Source organism: Prionailurus bengalensis, chromosome B1 (assembly GCF_016509475.1).
Source record: "Prionailurus bengalensis isolate Pbe53 chromosome B1, Fcat_Pben_1.1_paternal_pri, whole genome shotgun sequence".
NCBI classification, from domain to species: domain Eukaryota; kingdom Metazoa; phylum Chordata; class Mammalia; order Carnivora; family Felidae; genus Prionailurus; species Prionailurus bengalensis.
In genome coordinates, this window is record NC_057344.1 from 34881389 (window position 1) to 34903918 (window position 22530).

At 47.6% G+C, this 22530-nt stretch overlaps 1 protein-coding gene across 1 annotated transcript in view; it reads left to right on the forward strand.

Moving 5' to 3' along the window:
* The first annotated feature begins 1202 nt into the window (after positions 1–1202).
* The window catches only part of LOXL2 (lysyl oxidase like 2), a 94013-nt gene continuing 72685 nt past the window's right edge, over positions 1203–22530 (forward strand). The window contains exon 1 of the mRNA XM_043561575.1: positions 1203–1652. The gene's annotated coding sequence lies outside the window, so the exon portion shown is untranslated. The remainder of the gene's footprint in view (positions 1653–22530) is intronic.

The window sequence follows — 22530 nt, forward strand, 5'->3', positions numbered from 1 at the left end:
CCCAGTTTCCCCCAACAGTGACATTTTGCAAAACCATAGCACAATATCACAACCAGGGTATCGACATTGACCCAATGTTATTCAGATTTTCCCAGTTTTACTTGTACGTGCACGCACCTGCACTTATTAAGTTCCGTGCAATTTTATCACCTGTGTAGGTTCCTGTATCCACCACCACAGTCAAGATCCCCAACAATTCCAGCACCACAGGGACTCCTGCTGCCCTTTGATAACCACACCCAGCTCCCTCCTGCTCCCTCCTCTCCAGCCCAACAGACCAGGGGACTGATTGGAGGAGGGGGAGGGCTAGGAGGAGGGGCCTGCAGAGACTCCATTTCTTCCAGGCAGAGCTCACAGGGGTTGGGGTGGGCTGTGAGTTAGGGACTAAGTTTGGGGGCCAGCATGCTAAGTTAGCCTGGCCACGGGAAGTGTCTAGAGGGCCAAGGAGGGGATGTCCTGGAGACCAGTGGATTTACAAATCCACAGTGAAGAGAGAGGTCGGAGCTGGAGGGGAATTTGGGAGTCACCACCTGTCACTGCTGGTGCTGTGGGTTTGCTAAGGAGGGAGGAAGGCAAGAGGAGGATTGCCACCCTTCATGTAACAGACTGCTGTAGTCTCTCCCTTCTGGGTACTGCCTGCCCAGAGGCCCAGGGACGGATGCCTTGTTTTACAGCTGGCTGCCTCCTGTCTGGCCAAGCCTTTCTCTTGCTTAAGGAGCCCTGGGAAACCGCACAGAGGGCTCCCCCTACGTGTAGGACGCCCTCACTTTGCCCCCAGTGTGAGCCTCAGAGCCAGGCATGGAATGTCCCTCTGCAAAATATGCACCCCTTAGCTGTGTCCTGTTGGGTTCCCTGAGCGCAGAGCTTGTTAATCCTGGCCCTGCCGTGCGGGGAAGGACCTTAGAGGTCACTGAATCCAAAGCCTTTAATTACAAAGGAGAAAACCAATCCTCAGAGAGGGAGGCTTTGCAAAGGCCATAGATGTGATCTGCAGCAAGAAAGGGGGCCGTTTGTTTTCACGTTCAGAATCTGCTTCCCCATAGAGAAGAAACCCAGGCGAGATGCATGGGTTTCGGAACTCCTTCACCGACCAGTTTTTATTGAACTTCTATTATGTGCCGGGCAGCGCTGAGTTCTCTGGAACCATGGACCCTAAAGCTGGTGCATAAGGGCATCGAAGGGTTAAATTCCGGGAGCTGCTGAGGGTGGGGGTGGGTAGAGGAATCTCCCCGAGGAAAGGGCCCCCTCTCGAGCTGCTCAGTCTCCGGAAACCTGGGCGCGAAGAGCCTGGGAAGCGCTGCAACCTCTGGCGCGCGGCCTCCCCCGCACAGCCCGCTCGGGCCCGGGGAGGGGCCGCTCTCGAATTACAACAAAAGGGGCCGGAGGCCGGGCCTGCCGCGGTGGCCACCTCCCGGGAAGGGGGTGGGTTCGGGGAGGGGTTTGCCTTACGACTCGCGTTAAAAGTACCGGGAAAAGCGTAAAGGAGCGACTCCGGCCCGCGGCTTCCTCAACTTGGATCCCGCTTCCTTCAGCGGCCTGAGAAGTCGGCTCGTCCCCTCTGCTCGGGAAAGGGGCGCAGCGGCGACGCGCGCGGAGAGGGGCCACCGTGGAAAGCTGGCCCCAGCCAAGCCAGCGCGGGCCCCTGTTGCCAAGTAAGAGCGCTCCCTGCTCCTCCCCTCCGCACAGCTGTAGGCAGGGAAGCGGGAGCGTCCCGGTGGGGTCCCCGGGGTCCGCTCCCTGCGGAGCTCCCTCTCGGCAGTGCTGCGGGTTCCCCGGACCTGCGTGGCGGGCACTTGGAGCGAAGGCTGCTTGCTCGGAGTGATGCTAGGACCTGCCGGCTAACGGGTGCCCCTTCCGACTCGGGCGGACCGGCCAGCCCCACCTCTCCCTGAGCCGGGCGAGGCTTTGCAGCTGGCGCGCCCCGGGGATCAGGGCGCTGTGTTCCTGGCTTGCTGGGGGCTCCTGCGACCCGGCAGGACGCAGCCCGTCGAGGCTCTGTGGGCCCTAGGTGCGGCGTGGGGCCAGGGTTACCCGGCGTTCTGGCTTTTGAGGGTATGGGGGGCGCAGTGCCCTGGGGTGTCCCCGGACTTTGGGGATACGGAGCGCACAGGGCTGGGGCAGAGCGGATGGGGGCCACCAGGGGTACGCCTGGGTGCCCTATCTCCCACTGCCTCGGAATTGGGTTTTCTACCCAGCCTGCTTGAAAGGCTGGGCTGAGCGCAGGAGTGCCCTGAGTCCCGTAGGAGGACAGGCGCGGTCCGCTCCCAAGGTGTTCCCTCCCACGTCGTGCTGGCTTGTCTGGGGACCGGGGCACCTCTCCCGCCGTTATCACAAAGAGACCCTGGAGTAGGAAAGAACTAGCACAAGCTAACCCGAGGGTCGTACATGCAGGGTCGCCCCAGTGGTAGAGCAAATCCTAGCCCTGTACGCATCCCGCAGGACTCAGTGCCTACAGTTTTACGCAGGCGCTTTGGCCACTGCGCGCTGCACACCCTCCCCCCACTCCAAATCTGGGAGTCCTCTAACTGTAGCTGCCTGCTGGAGGTGTCGCTGTAAATCAGCGCCGAGCTAGAAATGATTGGAAGAAACAAGCGAAGACCACCAAAAACCAGCGCGGGTGGGGTGAGGGGACGCGGCGGAACCTGGTGGGGTGGGGGTGGGAAGCACTGAACTGCTCAAAATGTTAGGAAACCTCAGGTCCAGGTGAGAAGAACGATGTTCACGTAAGTCGGAACATGCCCAAAATTAATTTTGCCCCCTAAAATCTTTGAACTGCGGGGTTCTAAAAGTGAGCCCGATCATTTCTTTTTGCAGAGGAGGAAAAACTCTGAAGCCCAAGGCCAGGGAGCTAGTCAGTGGGGGCTCGAACCCCTTTCCTGTACTCCGGCTCCTCCCTTATGCCACCGCCAGCCTGTCTGTCCAGGAACCCCCAAAGCCCATTTGTCACCTTTGCTGGAACTTTTTAGTTATTTATGGTGTATTCTGTACTTAAAATGGTCAGGGATGGGGTTTAGAAGGAAGAGGGAAATGCTCATTTCCCTAGTCAGTACCCAGATGAATGACTGGCTCACTGGACCCTGCCTTAGCTAAATTATTCATCTCCCTCTCCCTCTTGTCCTGTTCCCCTTACTGGTCCCCAGTATCTGCCCCGGAATGACCATTCACTCCCATGGCAAAGTGCATGCCCCCATTTGGCCCTGGGGTTCTTGGGGCCCAAAACAATTGAGCCTCAGTGGGGGGTGTGGGTATGCAAGCGTCTGTGTGTCCCCCTGTAACTTTGTGTTAACAAGTGACTTGGTCTAAGATGAATAGGATACTTAGGTCTGAAGACAAAGTGTGCAGTTGACTTTATAGGCTGGCTGACGTTTGGATGCATGGCAGACAGAAAATTCTGAAAGAGGCTTCCACCTGGGGTCCTGGCCTGCCTTCTCCTGGCCTTTTGCCATGTCCTTGTTCTCTGACCTCTGGATGACCAGTGTGGAAGGGTCTTGTGAAGGAAACAGATCTTCTGTGCTCTGGGGATGAACTTCAGTGAAGCTTTGTGATCCCCCACCCCCCAGTTCTGCAATGTTTACTTAAAAATTATCTTGTATGTGTGTGGGGGGGGCAGCGCCTAGGTTGCTCAGGGGTTTGAGCCTCTGACTCTTGACTTCAGCTCAGGTCATGATCCCAGGGTCACAGGATCAAGCTCCATGCCAAGCGTGGAGCCTGCTTAAGATTCTCTCTCTCCCCCTCTGCCCCTCCCCCTCCCACTCAAGCTCTCTCTTGCTAAGATAAAAAAAAATAATAATAAATTTAAGAAATTATTTTGTATTCTGAAAAATTTCATATATGCATAGTAGAGAGAAGGCCTCCATATTTTCTCCCCCAGCTTCAACAGTTATCAATATTTTGCCATATTTGCTCCTATCTATCCTTTTGTTCTTTCTTTCTAAAGCAAATTCCAGATTTCAAATTTGATAATAATTCTATCCCTATGTATTTCAGTGTGATCTTGAAAAATATTAAATAACCATTATGCCATTGCTATGCCTAAGAAAATTAACAATAATTCTTTACTATCATCTAATACCCAGCCCATATTAAAAAATTTCCCACTTTTGGGGCACCTGGGTGGCTCAGTTGGTTAAGCATCTGACTTTGACTCAGGTCGTCATCTCACAGTTCATGAGTTTGAGCCCTACGTCGGGCTGTGTGCCGACAGCTCAGAGCCTGGAGCCCGCTTCAGATTCTGTGTCTCCCTCTCTCTCTGCCTCTCCTCCACTCATGCTCTTTCTCTCTCTGTCTTTCAAAAATAAATAAACATTAAAAAAATTAAAACAAAACAAAGACAAAAATTTCCCACTTTCCCCCAAAATGCCTTTGTAAAGTTGAGCCGAGTCCTGCTGGTTTTTATAATCTATGTTCATACTGTATGTTATTCCTATCAAACCACTTTTCTATCCACTGTGTTGTTTGGTTATTATAACACTCCACCGAAGAGTAAGATGGTTACTGAATTCATTTTACAGCTGAGCACACTGGCAAACAGATAAGCTGTCCAGATGGCAAGGCAGGGATTGGGGAAGCCAGGACCTGACCCAGCCTCCTCATTCCTGGGCCACAGTGGCTCTGTTTCTCAGTGCTGCTCATGGGCTATCGGCTGTTCTCTGAAGTGTTCCTCTTGGCTCTGGCTGCATCCTGAGCTTATCACTTCCTGTACACCTGTGATTAGAAATCCGTGTGTAACTATGTAGTAACTGGCCATTTGGTGCTTGTGGTAAATCAGCTGCAAAGTCAGGAAGCCTGGGTTTATTTCCCAGCTTACTGTAGAACCGTATGAAAGTGACTTACCTCTTGAGGACTCGGGGTGGGCCTCTGTGAACTAGGAAGCAGCATTTCCCCCTAGTCTCTGGCTCCTAGGTCTGGAAGTAGGATGAGCAAATCCGCTGTCGCTGAAATTCTTGGACAAGACCAAGGCACCAGAAGGAAATCTCACTGAGAGCAATTACCCATCATTGATCATTGCCTGAGTAGTTTGGCAGCTAGTGTCTATAGTCGGAGATTCCTAAATTTCATGACAGGGAAGAGACTTCCCTCTGAAGTCCTTCAGTTATGGACAGCTTTGTTTATTCTGCCTTGGTCTGATGAGGATATAGAACACCAGAATTTTTTACTTTTAGCATTTTCATTACTTGTGCTTATTTGCTTGGAAGTGGGGTGATAAATCATTTCTACATCTTATTAGTAAGACTCATGAATTGGAATTCTTCCTTGGCTGGCCGTGTGGGAAAATGGAATCTCTTATTTCTTGACTCCTAGATTTTCTGCTCTTATATTCATTGCCCTGAAATAGACATTGAATGAACACACCTTCCATAAAACAGGCAGTCAGGGACAGACAAACTGGTTACTCAATCCCATTATTCAAACTGTAGAAACTCAAAGGGGCAAACCATTAACCTTGAATCACCTTGTCTTCCGGCAGCCATAAATTTCTCTTCCCTCTTAGCTAATAGGCTGTCTCCGTGGGAGCAGAATTTCTAGGTGATGCCACATCAGCTGTGACAGTTGCTTCTTTCCTTATAGCTTTGGGAGCATTAGGGAGTAGAGTCCCCCACTCCTGGAGCTGCTTGGATTCAGAACAGCTTGTGATTATTGTTCATTCCCCTCTGGAAAATGGTCTTAGTGATCTGTCCCCGTGGCTGTGTCACATAAACCCAGCTGCACCGTGGACCCTGAATGGGCCATGAGGCCTCAGATGAAGTGGCCGCAGCCTGCCCCGCCCCAGACCCCCCCGGAACCAGCAGAACTGGCAACTGTAGGCCAGGACTGGGAGGGCCAAGCAGATTGCACAGACGTGCACCTGCAGCCATGCACTGCTTATCTTCTGCTCTCCAGCCATGTCTAGTTTCGAAGTGAGTCTTCAGACCTTCTTATTTTAGTAATTCCAGCTGTGCTCCTGCTGTTGCGCATGGCGCATGCTTGGCAGGGAACCCAACCTGGCCAGGTGTGCTGGCCGCTCCTGCCCGCCACGTGTGTCTGAGAATTCTTTTGGCACAGGACCATCCCTTCAGAATAGCCACTTATTCCAGGGTGATAAGAGCGTGATGGTGACAATTTAGATAAGATTTCTGTCCGGAGTTCAAAAAAAATCTTTGGCACTTCTCTTGGCAAAAACGACATACCCAGGTAAGTGATATGTGGCAAGTCCGGGGGTACAGTGAGAACAGACTCAACAGATAATGAGGATGTAATTAGGACCACAGTTAATCATTTCTTCTTACCCAAGGCTTTTGATGCCTTCGTGTGGAATACCTCCAACTTCATACTGTAATATCGCATGCGAATGATGAGACATTTTTCAAGTTGTTTCATTGTCAGAATCTGTTAGACAAGCAGACCCGTGGAGGTTTTGTGCAAGCTGCCATATGCCCTCCTTGATGCGTCCCCAACACAATGCTTAGAGTATCTTCTGAGAAAATGATGCTGCTTGCCTGAAAAGCATACGCCTAATGAGAACATTATGTGGATGACTTGTGAACAGCTTACTCTGCTCCGTTTCTTGTCACTGCCTTTGAACTTGAATCCATGAACTCCCCCACCCCCAGCCTTGTCCTGGAGCACCAAAGAGTAGCGGGATAAACATAGCACAGCTTTCCAGAGTGACAGCGTGACCCTAAGATCTAGTAAGAAAGATCTTTTCCTATCTTCCTAAATCAAATACAAATATAAAATTGAGTGCATTTTTAAAGTCAACTTCCTCCCCCACCCCCCACCAAGAATAGCACATGTAGGTGAAATGGCACCAATTCTAAGCATACACATGTATATGCTTTTGGTTTTGCTTTATTGTGATAAAATATCCACAACGTGAAACTCACCATTGTAACCATTTTTAAGTGTGGGGCTCAGTGGCTTTAGGCACATTCACATTGTTGTGTGACGTCACCACCATCCACCTCTGGAACTTTTCCGTCTTTCCAAACTGAAACTCTATCCCTATTAAATACTAACCCCCTATTCCCCACCCCCGCCCCGCCCCCACCTCCCAGCCTCCTGGAAACCATCATTCTACTTTCTGTCTCTATGAATTTGACAACTCTGGGTTCCTCATGTAAGTGGAATCATATGGTACTTGGTCTTTTGGTGACTGGCTTATTTCACTTAACATCTATGTCGTCAAGTTTCATCCATGTTGCAGCATGTCAGTTTCCTTCCTTTTTTAAGGGAATAGTATTCCTTTGTATGGACGTACCACATTTTGTTTACCCGTTCGTTCATCAGTGGTCACTTGAGTTGCTTCCGCCTTCTGATTGTTGGGAAGAGTGCTGCTGTGAGCATGGGTGTACAGCTACCTGTTCTGGATGTATTTTTACAAAATGAACATGCCCGCGTAACTACCGCCTAGACCAAGACTAGAACATTACCTGGAGCACACGGCAAAGCAAGAGGTTTCAGTTACATCTCATGCCTGCATGCGGCTGCTTTAGCTACACCTCGGGGTCTTGGGATTGGACGCTCGTTTTCTCTTGGCGAGGCAGTTTGCAAGAGATGTTTGAAAGACACAAACATCGAGATTCGTTGTGAGATTTAAGCCACTTATTTCCTTAAAATATCTGGGGAAGATAGTACAGCATATTTGGCGTTTGCAGCTGTATTAACACATGACCACTAAGTATGGTCCCTCCAGGCTCTCCCTGGAAGAAGGGGACTCACATCCATCCACCTGAAGAACGGCCCTTTTATCAGCTTCTGCTGCAGCATGAGTTTTCAGCCTTGCGGGAAATTTTCGTGGCCATGTACTGCCTTCCTGTCTTATTTTCCTTCCTTCTTCCTTTCCTTCTCTTCCCACCTAGTCCTCTCTCTTCCTTCTTAACTAAAATGACTTATTAGTGGCCTTCTATGTGCCAGACACTCTGCCAGTCATTGTAGGAGACACAAAAATGAGTAAGACATGGTATTTGACACACGTATTTAAAATAAAATCGTCGGTAGGGGCGCCTGGGTGGCTCAGTCGGTTGAGCGTCCGACTTCGGCTCAGGTCATGATCTCACAGTCTGTGGGTTCGAGCCCCATGTCGGGCTCTGTGCTGACAGCTCAGAGCCTGGAGCCTGCTTCTGATTCTGTGTCTCCCTCTTTCTCTGACCCTCCCCTGTTCATGCTGTCTCTCTGTCTCAAAAATAAATAAACGTTAAAAAAAATTTTATAAAATAAAATCGTCGATCAAGAATACTATTCTGATGGCCGGCCGCCAACCCCTTAGTGCCCACCTAGTGCCAACGGCAGCCTCAGAGCATAGCCAAAGAATTTGTGGACCTCGGGCTTGTTGCAACATGTGAAGAGAGGAAGATTATCCACCGGGTTGCCTAGAATTGCTCTAGCATGCCCATAACCAAGTGGTAAGAATAATTTCTTTTTTTTTTTTTTTTTTTTTTTTTAATTTTTTTTTTCAACGTTTATTTATTTTTGGGACAGAGAGAGACAGAGCATGAACGGGGGAGGGGCAGAGAGAGAGGGAGACACAGAATCGGAAACAGGCTCCAGGCTCCGAGCCATCAGCCCAGAGCCTGACGCGGGGCTCGAACTCACGGACCGTGAGATCGTGACCTGGCTGAAGTCGGACGCTTAACCGACTGCGCCACCCAGGCGCCCCAAGAATAATTTCTTTAAAACACTTTTCAGCTAGGGGTCCCTGGCTGGCTGAGTCAGTAGAGCACTGACTCTTGCGTTTGAGCCCCTCGTTGGGTGTAGAGATTACTTAAAATGAAATAAAATAAAATAAAATAAAATAAAATAAAATAAAATAAAATAAAAAACTTTTAAGCTGCCTTGAATTCAGGTGCTCTGTTTGAGAGCCTTCTTCTAAAAATGATGTTTAGAGACATTTTAATGATGGGGACAAAAACACTAAAATTTACACATCAGTGAAACCCTGTGGGGTCTCTCATCCTTTCCAGAAAACCAGGCACTCTTGATTTTCTTGACTTGATATTCCCCAGCTGTTTTTCCTTCCCCACAGCTCACAAAGCCAGGCCCATCTCTCCACCCCACAACCATGCCAGTTACACCAACATCGTGACATGACCCAGCAGCGAGAGAGTTGCTCGTCTCCTAATTGGCCTCCTTTCCCTTGGTCTTAACCCCCACGAAGCCCTCCTTTATGCAATAGCCACTAGTGATCTTTCCAGAGCAGGGGTGGTAAACTTTTCCTCTAAGGACGGATAGCAAACATTTTTTTTTTGGACGTCACAGTCCATATGCTCTGTGTTGTTATTGGTCCACACTCTGTTTTAGTGGGAGAGCAGCCACAGATAGCAAGTAAAGAACTCATTATGGCCGTGTTCCAATAAAGTTTCATTTCCAGAAACGGTATTTATAGATTTGGCCCGTGGGCTGCAGTTTGCTGACTCCTGCTCTAGATCACAAATCTGCCCCCATCACCGCCCCCCCCCCACCCCGCCCCGCCCCTGCTTTACTGTCCATTGGCTCCTTATCCCCAAAAGGAAAACTCAGCATTTCTTAGCATGACGTTCAAGTTCCCTCTCTGCCGGCCCTCTGCTTGTCATCTCTCCCACCTCTCATCATCCCTACCCTGCAGTGCCTCTGCTTTTCATCTTGCTATCTGCACCACACACGGCTTCCAAAAGACCCTTTGTTATTTCAGACCAGCCCTACCTGCTGCCTGGGATGATCTCCCCACCCCCAACCTGTCAAATTCAAACTTGCCTCCACAACCTGCTCAGTGTCAATGTCTGAGGCTTTTCCTGTTCCTCATCCTCAGGTGTGATCACCGCCTCCTCCTTTCACTCCTGTATCTCGTTCTGTACTGTTTCTGCTTCTGTAAGTATTGTGTGCACTCCTTGAGGGCAGAACCCACGTCAGAGTCATCTTTGAATTCCCAGTGCCTAATACAGTGTTTATCATGTAGCGGCTACTTCATAAATATATACTCTTAACGCAAGTGTCATTTAAGTCCATTTTTTAACAGCTTAGTTGAGATGTAATTTACATACTATATAATTCACCCATTTAAAGTGTTCGAGTCAATGGATATTAGTATATCCACAGATATGTACAACCATCACCACAGTCCATTTTAGAGCATTTCACTACCGGAAAGAGAAACTTGTGTCCCTTACCTGTCACCACCCTTACCTTCTCCTCCCCCACCCTATCCTCACTCCCCACGCCCACTCCTCCTAATCTGCTTCCTGCCTAGATGTGCCCAATTCTGGATATTTCGTATAAATGGAATCAAACATAAGGCTTCTTTCACTTTACATGTTTCCAAGCCTTATTTATGTTGTGGCACGTAAGCATACTCCATACCTTATTATGGCCAAATAATATACACTGTATGGATATGCCACATTTTGTTTATGCGTTCATTGCTTTTTTTTTAAAGTTTATTTATTTTGAGAGAGACAGAGACAGCGTGAGTGGGGGAAGGACAGAGAGAGAGGGAGAGAGAGCATCCCAAGCAAGCTCTGCACTGCCACCTGCACAGCCCAGTGTGGGGCTCAAACCCACAAACAGCGAGATCATGGCTTGAGCCAAAACCCAGAGTCAGAGGCTCAAATGACTGAGCCACCCAGGCGCCCCTATCTGTTCACTGTTGGGGGACATTTGGATTGTTTCCATCTTTTAGCTATTATGAATAGTGCTGCCATAAACATTTGTATACGAACTTTTGTTTGAACATCTGTTTTTAATTCTTAGGTATATAAATAGGAGTGGAAGTGCTGGGTTGTATGGTAATTCTATGTTTATCTTTTTGAGGAATTGCCAAACTGTTTTTCACAACAGCTGTACCATTTTACATTACCACCAGCAATGTATGGGGGTTCCAATTTCTCTGCATCTTCACTAACACCTACTTTTTCCCCCTTAAAAGAAATGTATAGGGGCGCCTGGGTGGCTCAGTCGGTTAAGCGTCTGACTTCAGCTTAGGTCCTGACCTCTCAGTCTGTGAGTTCAAGCCCCGCGTCGGGCTCTGTGCTGACAACTCAGAGCCTGGAGCCGGCTTCGGATTCTGCGTCTCCTTCTCTCTCTGACCCTCCCCTCTACTCTCACTCTGTCTCTCTCTCTCTCAAAAGTAAATAAACATTAAAAAAATTTTTTTTCAAACATTGTATAGCCCTCCTAGTGTATGCAAAGTGGTATTTCATTGAGGTTGTGATTTGCTTTTTCCCTGGTGACTAATGATGTTGAGCATCTTTTCAGGTGTTCATTGGGCATTTGCATATCTTCTTTGGGGAAATATCTGTTCAAGTCCGGTGCCCATTTTTAAATTAGGTGGCTTATTCTTATTGAATTGTAGGAGTTTTTTTAAATGTTATTTATTTTCAGACAGAGAAAGTGTGTGTGTGTGTGTGTGTGTGTGTGTGTGTGTGTGTGTGAGAGAGAGAGCAGGGGAGGGGAACAGAAAGATAGAGATAAAGAGAGAGAGAGAGTCCCAAGCAGACTCCTCACTGTCAGCACAGAGCCTGATGCAGGGCTTGATTTCACAAACCATGAGATCATGACCTGAGCCAAAATCAAGAGTCAGACACTTAACTGACTGAGCCACCCAGGCACCCCAAATTGTAGGAGTTTTTATATGTTCCGGATATTAGACACTTTTCAGATCTATGATTTACAGATATTTTCTCCCATTCTGTGAATTGTCTTTTCACCTTCTTGATAGTGTCTCCTTGTTTCTCAGTTGACATCACATATACTCAGCCTTTATACTATAATGGATTCAGGGGATACAGAGATTATGTGCCCTCAAGGGGGTTTACAGGCTTGAAAGGGAGATAGACATGCAAATAGTACAATAAATACTTGATCACTATGCCTTTTTTCCTACCCATACTACTGCTGCCCTGGTTCATGAAACATCCTGATAGTGCCTTTTGATGCACTTTAAATTTTGATGAAGTCCAATATACATATGTTTAATTTGTTGCCTGTGCTTTTGGTGTCATATTTGAGAAACCATTGCCAAATCCAAAGTCAGGAAGATTTACCCCTACGTTTTCTTCTATGAGTTTTGTAGTTTAGCTTTTATATGCAGATGTTTGATCCATTTTGGATTAATTTTTGTAAATAGTGTGGAGGAGGAGTCCAGCGTCTTTCTCTTATGTGTGGCTACCCAGTTATGCCAGCACCATTCTTTTTACAAAGACTGGCCTTTCCCCATTGAATTGTCTGCATACTCGTGTCCAAATCAATTACTGATAAATATATGAGTTTATTACTGGACTCTCAGTTATATTCCACTGATCTGTGTGTCTGTCCTGTGCCAGTACCACACTGTCTTAATAACTGTTGCTTTGTGTTAATCTTTTGCCCTTTTGAAATTGGAAAGTGTGAGTCTCCCCACTTGGTTCTCCTTTCTCAGAATTGTCTTGGCTATTCTGGATCCCTTACAATTCCACATAAATTTGAGAATCAATTTTTCAATTTCCATGAAAAAGTAAGTTGGGATTCTAATAGAGATTTTGATGAATTCATAGATTAATGTGTATTCTCATCTTAATGACATTAAGTCTTCCAATCCATGAACACGGCATGTTTTTCCATGTATGTAGATCTTTAATATCTTTGAAAAATGTGTAGCTTTCTGAGGATAAATTCTGCATGTCGTTTGTTAAATTTGTTTCTAAATATTATATTAAAATTTTTTTCAACATTTATTTATTTTTGAGAGACAGAAAGAGTGAGAAAGAGAGAGAGAATGAGCAGGGGAGGGGCAGAGAGAGAAGGAGACACAGAATCCGAAGGAGGCTTCAGGCTCTGAGCTGTTAGCTTTGAGTCCAGTGCAGGGCTTGAACCCATGAACCATGCGATCATGACCTGAGCCAAAGTCAGATACTTAAACGACTAAGCCACCCAGGGGCGCCTAAATATTTTATTCTTTCTGATGCCATTGTAATGGAATTCGTTTTGTCATTTCCTTTTTGGATTGTTCTTTGAAAGTGAATAGAAACAGTTAACTTTTGTATATTGACCTTGTATCCTATAACCTTGCCGAACTCTTATCAGTTCTAATAGTCTTTTAGTAGATTCCTGAAGACTTTCTATATATACATGTGGGTAGATTCCTAAACATAGAGTAACAGGTGTTCAGGAGGTAGATATATGGTATCCTAGAACAAAGAACAGCAAGACCAAAGTCAGGGAAGTGTGGAAGCAGGTATCTTCTGGGGACCACATGCACTCAGGTCAGTGTGGCTAAACCTACGGTTGTGGGTTGAAGCTAGTATGTGTCATGCTAAAGAAAGTGGAGGCATCCTGTAGCCACCAGTGGGAGCCGTGCCATGGCTGGAAATGCAGTGAGAATATTAGAATCATTCTTAGGAAGCCCTGAAAAGACTTGTGATCAGCACCACTGACACTGATCAGGTCCAAAGGTAGCTGAGAAAGTCTGCCTCCCCCAGGAAGAGCAAGAACTTGTAGGTCCATGTGTATATGCCACTACTCTGCAGATGCCATTATCTCCAGGAATGATCATCAGTGACACAGCACCAGCTGGCATTGTGCAGCTGAGCCCCTCCAGCTTTGGTGATGTGGCGGTCAGTGCCTGCTATTACTCACCGGGCTTCTGGAAGGAAGCCACTGCTTCTAATGGACAGCAGAATCCCAGATCACGGGCTCTTAACAAAGTTGAGAACGGCACTCCTACCCCCTCCTCTGTGTAGCCAGACATTTCCAGACAAGGCAGAGATGTGGCTGCTCCCTCCTTTGCTGGGCCCCCTGGGTCTAGTTCTCGTCTGAGGGGCTCAGGCCTGAAGAACTGACTGTTGACTGAGGTTGCATCACTTGGATGAGGGCTTGGCCTGGAAACTAGTGGGGACACAGAAAGTGTAGAAAGCCAAAAGTGAGTCCTGCTAAGACTAGCCCTACCTGAGGCACAAGGAAAGCTAACCAGTACCTCCGTGGCCACTCTTGAGGAGGCATCTCTTTGAAAAACTGGTTTGTGTACTCCCTCTAGCCCAGAATTCCCTCCACTTCCCACCCAGTATACTCCTCTTATGAGCATGGCCAAGCTCCTCCCCACCTGTCTCTGCCTGGACCAATGCTCCATGGATTTGCATGCAGTGGGTCTCATCCCTAACTACACTTCCTGCCCTAAAAACACGACTTGTTGGCAGTGATTGGATTGCACACCCTTCTGGCTCTGGCTTCTGTTTTCCTCCCCCTAAAGTGGTGCAGAAACTCAGACGAGTTTGGCTACTGATTGTGGCTCTGGGAAACAGTGTGTTTGGGGGGTGTGTACAGAGGAGGGGAGGTGGGGGGATGGTTAAAACCTGTTACCTAAGTGGTGTGTTAAGAATGGTCAGTGGGTGAAGTGAAGCCCCTCCTTGGATTTTTCCAGGTTCTTGCTGATTTTATAATTATAATAGTTACCACTCATTGAGCATTGCTATGAGCCAGTCACTCTACTGGGCCCTTGATACTTCTTTTTTTTTTTTTTTTTTTTTTGTAATTTTTTTTTTTTACTTTTGAGAGAGAGAGACAGAGCATGAGTGGGGGAAAGGCAAAGAGAGAGGCAGACACAGAATCCGAAACAGGTTCCAGGCTCTGAGCTGTCAGCACAGAGCCCAACGTGGGGCTTGAACCCACAAACTGTGAGATCATGACCTGAGCCAAAGTCCAAAAGTCCAACGCTTAACGAGCCACCCAGGTGCCCTGGGCCCTTGATACTTCTTATGTGACTCACTAAGATGGTAAGACCCTTCTCTAGTTGCAGAAGCCAGATCTGGATCTTGACCACTCTCAGATGCCAACACTGTGTTCTTTCAATTATTGTAGGTTATCCTGGAGTCAGACTAGGCCTTCATTTTTTTTTTAGGGCCACGGATTGGTTAATTTGAATCCAATGGGCATCTTTGCGTCACTCTGTTCCCACCGCCATTACAATGGTATTGCCTTCAAACAACAGCACTGATTTTTGGGTTTTCTCTGCCTTTCTTTATGGACTATGTGCTGTAGAGATAAAATGTGTCTCTTATAGATGCTATATGTATTTGGCTTTCCCTTTCTGATCCAGTCTGACAGTCTCCATTAGGCACACTTTTAAGAGTCTGAAATTGTACCTTCAGCCTCCCCGAGAAGCAGCCTGGTTAAAATGAGATTCCATCCAGAGCCAGAGATGGACTGTGGGGAACCCTAGTTGATCACAACAAATTATGCCCGACAAAGGCCTCTTTCTGAAGGCTGAAAAAAAAAAATTCAGCTTTATATGCTTACCTTCTCACCATTTCCCGGTGCCCTGAACATTCCTGCTCTGTGGCCAGAAATAGACAGGGCTGAGGTGGAATCTTTGGCCAGGGGCCAAATGGACCAGCCCTGGCCAAGCCTGGTGTCAAAGTCTGCATTCTTGTCTGAGGTGGTTCAGAAAGGCCCCATCATCCCCCACCGCTGCCCTCATTCTCTGAGCACAGCCCCCTCACCAAAGGCAGCCTTCTTCCACAAAGGAATGTGTTCCATGTGGGGCCAGAAGCAGCACCCGGACCACAGCTGGGGTAGCCTCCCCGTGGTGTGCTCTGGGCCATGAATGAGAACCATTCATCAGTCCTGCTGATCCAGCAGGAATCCCTAGCAGTGAGGGTCTGATGAAGGAGACAGCCCCCACCCCACCCCTTGACCCCGTATCTGAATGCCGACATCTGGCAGAGACATTAAGTGGAGCGTTCTGTCCGGGTGAAAGAATCCCACTGGGTTCTGTGCTTCCCTGTTCAGCGAACGCTGAGCAAGTGCCCTTTGCATCGTGGGCCACTGCTCATGGTTGGGGAGTGGTGCCATTGTTTATGCAACGAAGCAGGAAGGCCCGCTACTGGGAGCTCCGGAGCACAAGATGTGGAGCAAGGGCTGCGAGGAACGAATCATTTCCCTACCTCAGAAGGGCCTAGAAATGGCAGGGCCAGTCATGGAAAGCTGGAACCCAAGGGAGGCCTGCTTGAGGAGGGCCTCAGACAGTCGTGTTGGTGGGTGGGAAGAAGGGAAACGGTTAAGAGGATCAGCTTGTAGAAGAGCAGTGCTTTTGGCTAAACGCACGCCGTGCAAACAGCAAATGGTGTTTACAGTGTGTTTTCCCCCCTCGTCTGTGCATGCCTTTGTTACTGACTAGGAACCAGCTGGGTCACGTGGGGCATTTTTTGACTGGGCGCCACGGAGTGAGGTGTCGGTGGTAAGGGGCCGTGGTCTGTCATATTGTTTAAGGCTACCCTAGGCCAGTCAATAGCCACTTTTCCGAAAATGTTTTTAGGCAGGCAGGTTCTCTAGCACAGAATGCCCCTTTCAAGGGAGGTGATGGAGTGATTCAGATGGGACCGCTTCTGGGGGAAGGAAAACGTTTGAAAGCCCCAAGGAAATCTTGAGACTCAGGGTTTCTTTTTAGAGTCGGCCTTTCATACTCTTTGCTAGGCAAAATGATTCAGCTGTCGAATAGTAGCCTAAGAAAAAGACCCTGGAAATTCCACTTTTACTTTCCTCTTTTGCCTTTTGGAGCCCTGTTTGGTTCAAGTTAGGTAAAGGATTTTCAAATATTCATCCATGATGGGAACAATGCCACTGTTGGAGTCATAGCATTGGATGACATAAACCCCATTTAAAAGTCTTATTTGCAGACACTACAGACAGACTCCCTGGAGCCCACCCTCCCATTGAACTTCGCACGATTTAGCACCCCACCTAGCTTATCCAGCACATGTGAAGACACCTATTGATTGAGGTAACTAAGCTTTTCTCCAGATCATATGTTCTCTGGAGCAAATGTGTATTTCTAGTTTTCAAATAAGTTGTTCCAAGAGCTGGATCCAGGAGGAACTACCTAAGCTCATCCTTGGGAGTTCCCAGTTCCCCAGATAACACTTGGGGAAACCTGAAGATCAAAATTAAGCACAACCACTTGCATAATACGGCTTAGCATCTTGTGGTTGGCACTTGAATTGCCCGACCCAAGTCTAGCAGGCTCCACCTATTTGAACCAAAATATTTTACCTGACATTTTTGACCACCTACTGTGGATCAGGAACATAAGAAGTACGACCTTTGATTTTTTTTTAATGTTTTTTTTTTTTTAACATTTATTTATTTTTGAGACAGAGAAAGAGCACAAACAGGGGAGGGTCAGAGAAAGAGGGAGACACAGAATCTGAAACAGGCTCCAGGCTCTGAGCTGTCAGCACAGAGCCCGACGCGGGCTCAAACCCACGGACCTTGGGATCATGACCTGAGCCGAAGTCGGACGCCTAACCGACTGAGCCACCCAGGCACCCCCGACCTTTGATTTTTGTAACAATCCTGAAAAGCAGGTGTTTCTTGCTTTCCCTTTAAAAAGTTGCTTTTAAGTAGATACCGTTTCCATTTGGCAGATGAACTACGGAGACTTAGACAATCTAAGTGTGCCTGAGGTCACAGAGCGAGTAGTGGAAATGAGATTTGAACCCAGATCCACGTGCCTCTAAACCGCTTCCTGACAGTAGAGAGGTGGCAGCGTGTCCAGCCTGTTCTTCATGGGGGAGGAGTTGCGCGGCTGTCTGAATGGCTCACTGTTTATAGAGGGTGCTCACGGCCCTTGAAGAAGGTGAGCTGATGCTGCCTGATGTTTGTCAGGAATGCCTGGGACCTTCAATCCCAGTGATGTGAAGGAATTCTTCCCGTATCTCTCCCAGATACTCCCTGGAGTATAATACCTCTTCTTGGCGTAGCTTACCCTAGTATCGACCGAGTGAAAGTTGTATCCTCCAGGGGACTGAATTGAATGTGAGAATGTCCTCAACTGCTTAGCCATGAGCCCAGCGAGAACATATTGGGAGAGATCATTTAGCACGTTCTGATAAGCCACAGTCACAGCCAGCTTTCTCCTGGCACGCACTGCCTCTCATTCATGTTAATCAAACACTGCAGTCCATGGGCATCTTGCCTTGAACCCTCTGACGATGGCCCACTCCCGAGCTAAACTGTGTGAATAATTAAGACCATCTGCTGCAGTAGTTCCCAGACTTCAGTCAGATGAGGTTTTAACAATACTCTCCAAGGTGAGCTTTCCCCTTGTGAACTTTCCTCAGCATGCCTGGAGAGGGTCGCTGAAACCCTCTTGAGCTTGCTTTTTGGTATGTGTGAACGAGCTGCAGATAGGTTCTGCTGACCCAGTTGGCTTGTGTTCAGGGTAGAAGGTGTTCCTGGAATTAAACATGGCCGTGGGTGACCTGGGAGGTCTTCAAAGGTGAATGCTGAATAGATCTTCCTGTTGTGTAAAAACTCCCCCAGCTGTGGGATCAGATACTACATTTGGCCAGAGGTCTCCACCATTTTTCTGATGTCTTTAGTAGAATAAAAATCTCTAAGGACTGAGAGAGCAGGTGTGAAGAGAAGGAATGTGTCTTTCATCAATCCAAATGTCATCAAATGTCCAGAAAGGTAAAGGGAGAATTGACCATATTTGTTTATGATTAGGTGCCAGAGAAGGTAAGAGACATAGTGCTCTGCTGTTTGTTTTATTCAAATTAAAATTCAAGCTTTGCTTTTATTTTTCACCATTGGGAGCCTAATACATCTTTTTTTTAATTTTTTTTAATGTTTATTTTATTTTTGACAGAGAGAGAGACAGAGCACAAGTGGAGGGGGGAGCAGTGAAAGAGGGAGACACAGAATCTGAAGCAGGATCCAGGCTCTGAGCTGTCAGCATAGAGCATGATGTGGGGCTCAAACTCGAGATCATGACCTGAGCTGAAGTTGGACACTTAACCGACTGAGCCACCCAGATGCCCAGGGCCTAGTACCTTTCTTAGGGAAGCTCAAATCCTTTAGTTCAAAGCAGTCTTCTTAAGCAAATTGGTCACTGGGCAAGGCTGGGTATACCAGAGTGTGCTTTTCTCAGTCACAGGGATAAGAATGACTCATGAATAAACGTCTCAGTTCTGGTATCTGGATGCCTGGATGCAAATCCCAGCTCGATCACCTTTTAGCTATGTGACCTTAGGAAAATCACGTAGCCTTTTGTCCCTCAGTTTTTCCTCAGGGAGGTGGGGATGCTTATAATACTCTCAGAGGGCTGCCTGGAGCTGTGCCGTCCAATATGGCGGCCACCATCAAGTGGGGCCACCAAGCACCTGAAATGTACTTGTCCGCGTTGAGATGTGCTGTGCATGTAAAGTACCCACCAGATCTCAAAGACTTAGTAGAAGAAAGGGATGTAAAGTATCTCATTAATAGTTGTATACATATATATTTTTTAAACAATTTTTTTTATTTTTTTTCAACGTTTTTTATTTATTTTTGGGACAGAGAGAGACAGAGCATGAACGGGGGAGGGGCAGAGAGAGAGGGAGACACAGAATCGGAAACAGGCTCCAGGCTCCGAGCCATCAGCCCAGAGCCCGACGCGGGGCTCGAACTCACGGACCGCGAGATCGTGACCTGGCTGAAGTCGGACGCCTAACCGACTGCGCCACCCAGGCGCCCCCATATATATTTTTTAAATGTTTATTTATTTTTGAGAGAGAGACAGAGCACGAGCAGGGGAGGGGCAGAGAGAGAGGGAGACACAGAATGCAAAGCAGGCTCCAGGCTCTGAGGTGTCAGCACAGAGCCCAACATGGGGCTTGAACTCACGACTGTGACATCATGACCTGAGCTGAAGTCAGATGCTTAACCAGCTGAGCCACCCAGGCGCCCCTAATAATTGTATATTGATTACATACTGGAACAATAATATTTGGGACATAAGATATAATATCATTAACATTAATTTCATCCATTTCATTTTACTTTTTTAATGTGGCTACTATAAAAATTTAAATCCCATATGTGGCTCGCATTGTGTTTCTATTGGGAAGCTCTAGTCTAGAGAATTAAATTGGTTCATACCTGTAAAGTACTTTTTATACAGTAATAGATACAGAATGAGTACAAGAAGTAAATAAATACAGGGTTCTTTTTTTTTTAATCCAGCTTTCTCTTTAACAGAATCTTACCTTAAAAATGCCAGCCCGTGTAGTGTCCAGGTTGCTGAATAAAAGCAGAAGTCATACTTTTGGAAGAAGGGGAGGGGTGCAAATGAATACATAAAACAGGCAGAGAGCAAGAAAGCGTATATGTCCCCGGGTGGGAGAACTAGTAGGGAATTGCTCACCATCATCTTTGCACAACAAAATGACCCGACCCCGAAGGTAGAGCACATCTGCCTCTCGGCACCTTCCACTATAACGTTACGTTCAAGGGGAAGGCTCTGGAGCTGTCCCATAAGCCTTCACTCTGCCTTCCTTCCTGGAGCTGGCATCTATTTGGAAATGGCCTCAGAGAGGGAATGGAATGTGCGTGGCTTCCATGGCACACTCAAAGCAAGAGATGATGCCCAGCCCCCTCCAGCTTCATGAGCATAGCTTAACGGTGTTGTAGGAGGTAAGCCGAGAAGGCAGAAGTCGCTGGAGCAGGCTTCTCAGAGCAGGTGGGTCTTTTTTTTTTTTCAATGTTTTTATTTATTTTTGAGACAGAGAGAGACCGAGCATGAGCAGGGGAGGGGCAGAGAGAGAGGGAGACTCAGAATCCGAAGCAGGCTCCAGGCTCTGAGCTGTCAGCACAGAGCCCGACGCAGGGCTCGAACCCACGGACTGTGAGATCATGACCTAAGCCGAAGTCGGATGCTCAACCAACTGAGCCACCCAGGCGCCCCTCAGAGGAAGTGGGTCTTGATGAGCTGCCATTCCCCATGGGTCTGCCATGTGGGCCCCGTAGACACAACAGTTCTCCCCTCTGGGTGTCAGCATTGTTCACTGCCTCAGACATTCACAGGCCCTGAGCATGTCAGGTCCAGCATGTGGGTAGGGGCTCATCCTTTGAGGGCAAACAGGTGTGTACAGGGGGTTGGCACATTTTCCAGGAAATCAGATGTGATGGGTTGGTACTATGCCTTACTCTGCGTCTCTTAGAGCCCATCTTACAGCCCAAGACTTTTGTCTAGATACTAAGCATTGATTATCTGTGGGGGTGCGATTTTATTATCCCAGGGCGTCTTCATCCCCCATAAATCACCCCGTCTGCCTACCACCTTCACTACACAGAGTGAACTTCAGAGGTAAGCAGGCACCTACGTCAGCTGATCTGAAAGGCACAGGAAGGTCCACCTACTCATGAAAAACCCGTTGCCCTTACTTCTAACACGGTGCAATATGTAAAATTCGACTACTGGAATTCGTATCTAGGAGTTCTTTGTTACAACGTAAAAGTCCTTAGAGCAATAATTAATTTATTCTTTAATGTGTTAAATTCCTAAATACGATCATTTCATGAGGAATGAATTTATCACCTTGCTTTTCAATGCACCTAGATCAGAAGAAAAAGGCAGTTTGGGTAGGGGTGAAGATGTGAGGAGGAATTTATATTTATTCACTCAATAACTATTTGCTGAGTACTGTAGTTACTCAAATCAAGGGGTACTGAGCTGGCAGGAAGGCAAGAAGAAAACTAATGTGCATGAGTCTATGCTGTATGCTAGGAATTTTTACATGATTTCATTTAATCTACACACACAGACACACACTCACACACACATCTCATTGCACTTTGTAGATAAAAGAAATGAAGACCAAGAGTTTAATGGATTGGCCCATGGTCCATGGTTAGTAGTTGGCAGAGCCTTTTCTTGACCTTGGGTGTCTTGGCCCATTGGGTGCCTTGTTGTCCAATTCTATCTATCTGAGATGCCTTTGTCTGTCCTAGGCTCTAAATTTTGGCTCTAAGAACTTGGTTCTTGGTCAGGCTCTAAGTTCTTGGTTTTTCAGTCAGGCTCTAAGTTCTTGGCTGAGGTCAGCTTGCAGAGGATCTGGAAGCATCCTGTTGGACCCCAGGATGCAGCCAGGGACCATGACAAGACCTCAGGTTCTCAGTCTCTTCTGTAACCTGAGTCCCTGCCACCCCTAGCCTCCAGTCCCTCATCTGTGCCATGAAGAGGGTGGGCTGGGACAGGGAAGGCAAGCAGATGTCGATTTGCATGTCAGATTCAACCAGCTAATGGTGGCTATCTAGGGTGTCTGGGAGCAAGACGTAAGAGGCAAGAGTGCTGGCACGGGTTTGTGATGACTGCCACAGGGCGGGGCGGGAGAAGGGCGGCGTGCCTGCTGGGCGTTTGCCATCCTGGGCACTGGATGAATAATCTTAAGAACTTTCTGGTTCTAAGATTTTATGAATCCACTGAGGTCCCAAATGGCCTAAGTGAGAAGACAGTTGGTATGGGTTGAACTGTGTCCCTTACCTTGCTCTGGTCAGTCTTTCTGGGGGCTAATCCCTCCCTCTCTGAACCCAGATCCTAATTCTGCTGCTGAAGTGGTGCTTCCTCCCTGGATCTCTCACTATCACCAACTGATGCTCTGCTACTGAGCCCACCCCAAACACGTGTTCCACGACCCCTCCGTGTGCGCATCTACTCCGTGCCACGGCTGCTCCAGCCACATCCGCTGATCTGATCGGATGGCCATCTGATGCTTGACGTGCCTCTCCGCGGTGATTTAAAAACAACCTCTATGCTAGGATCATAGGTCAAAACGCTATTCAAGTAAA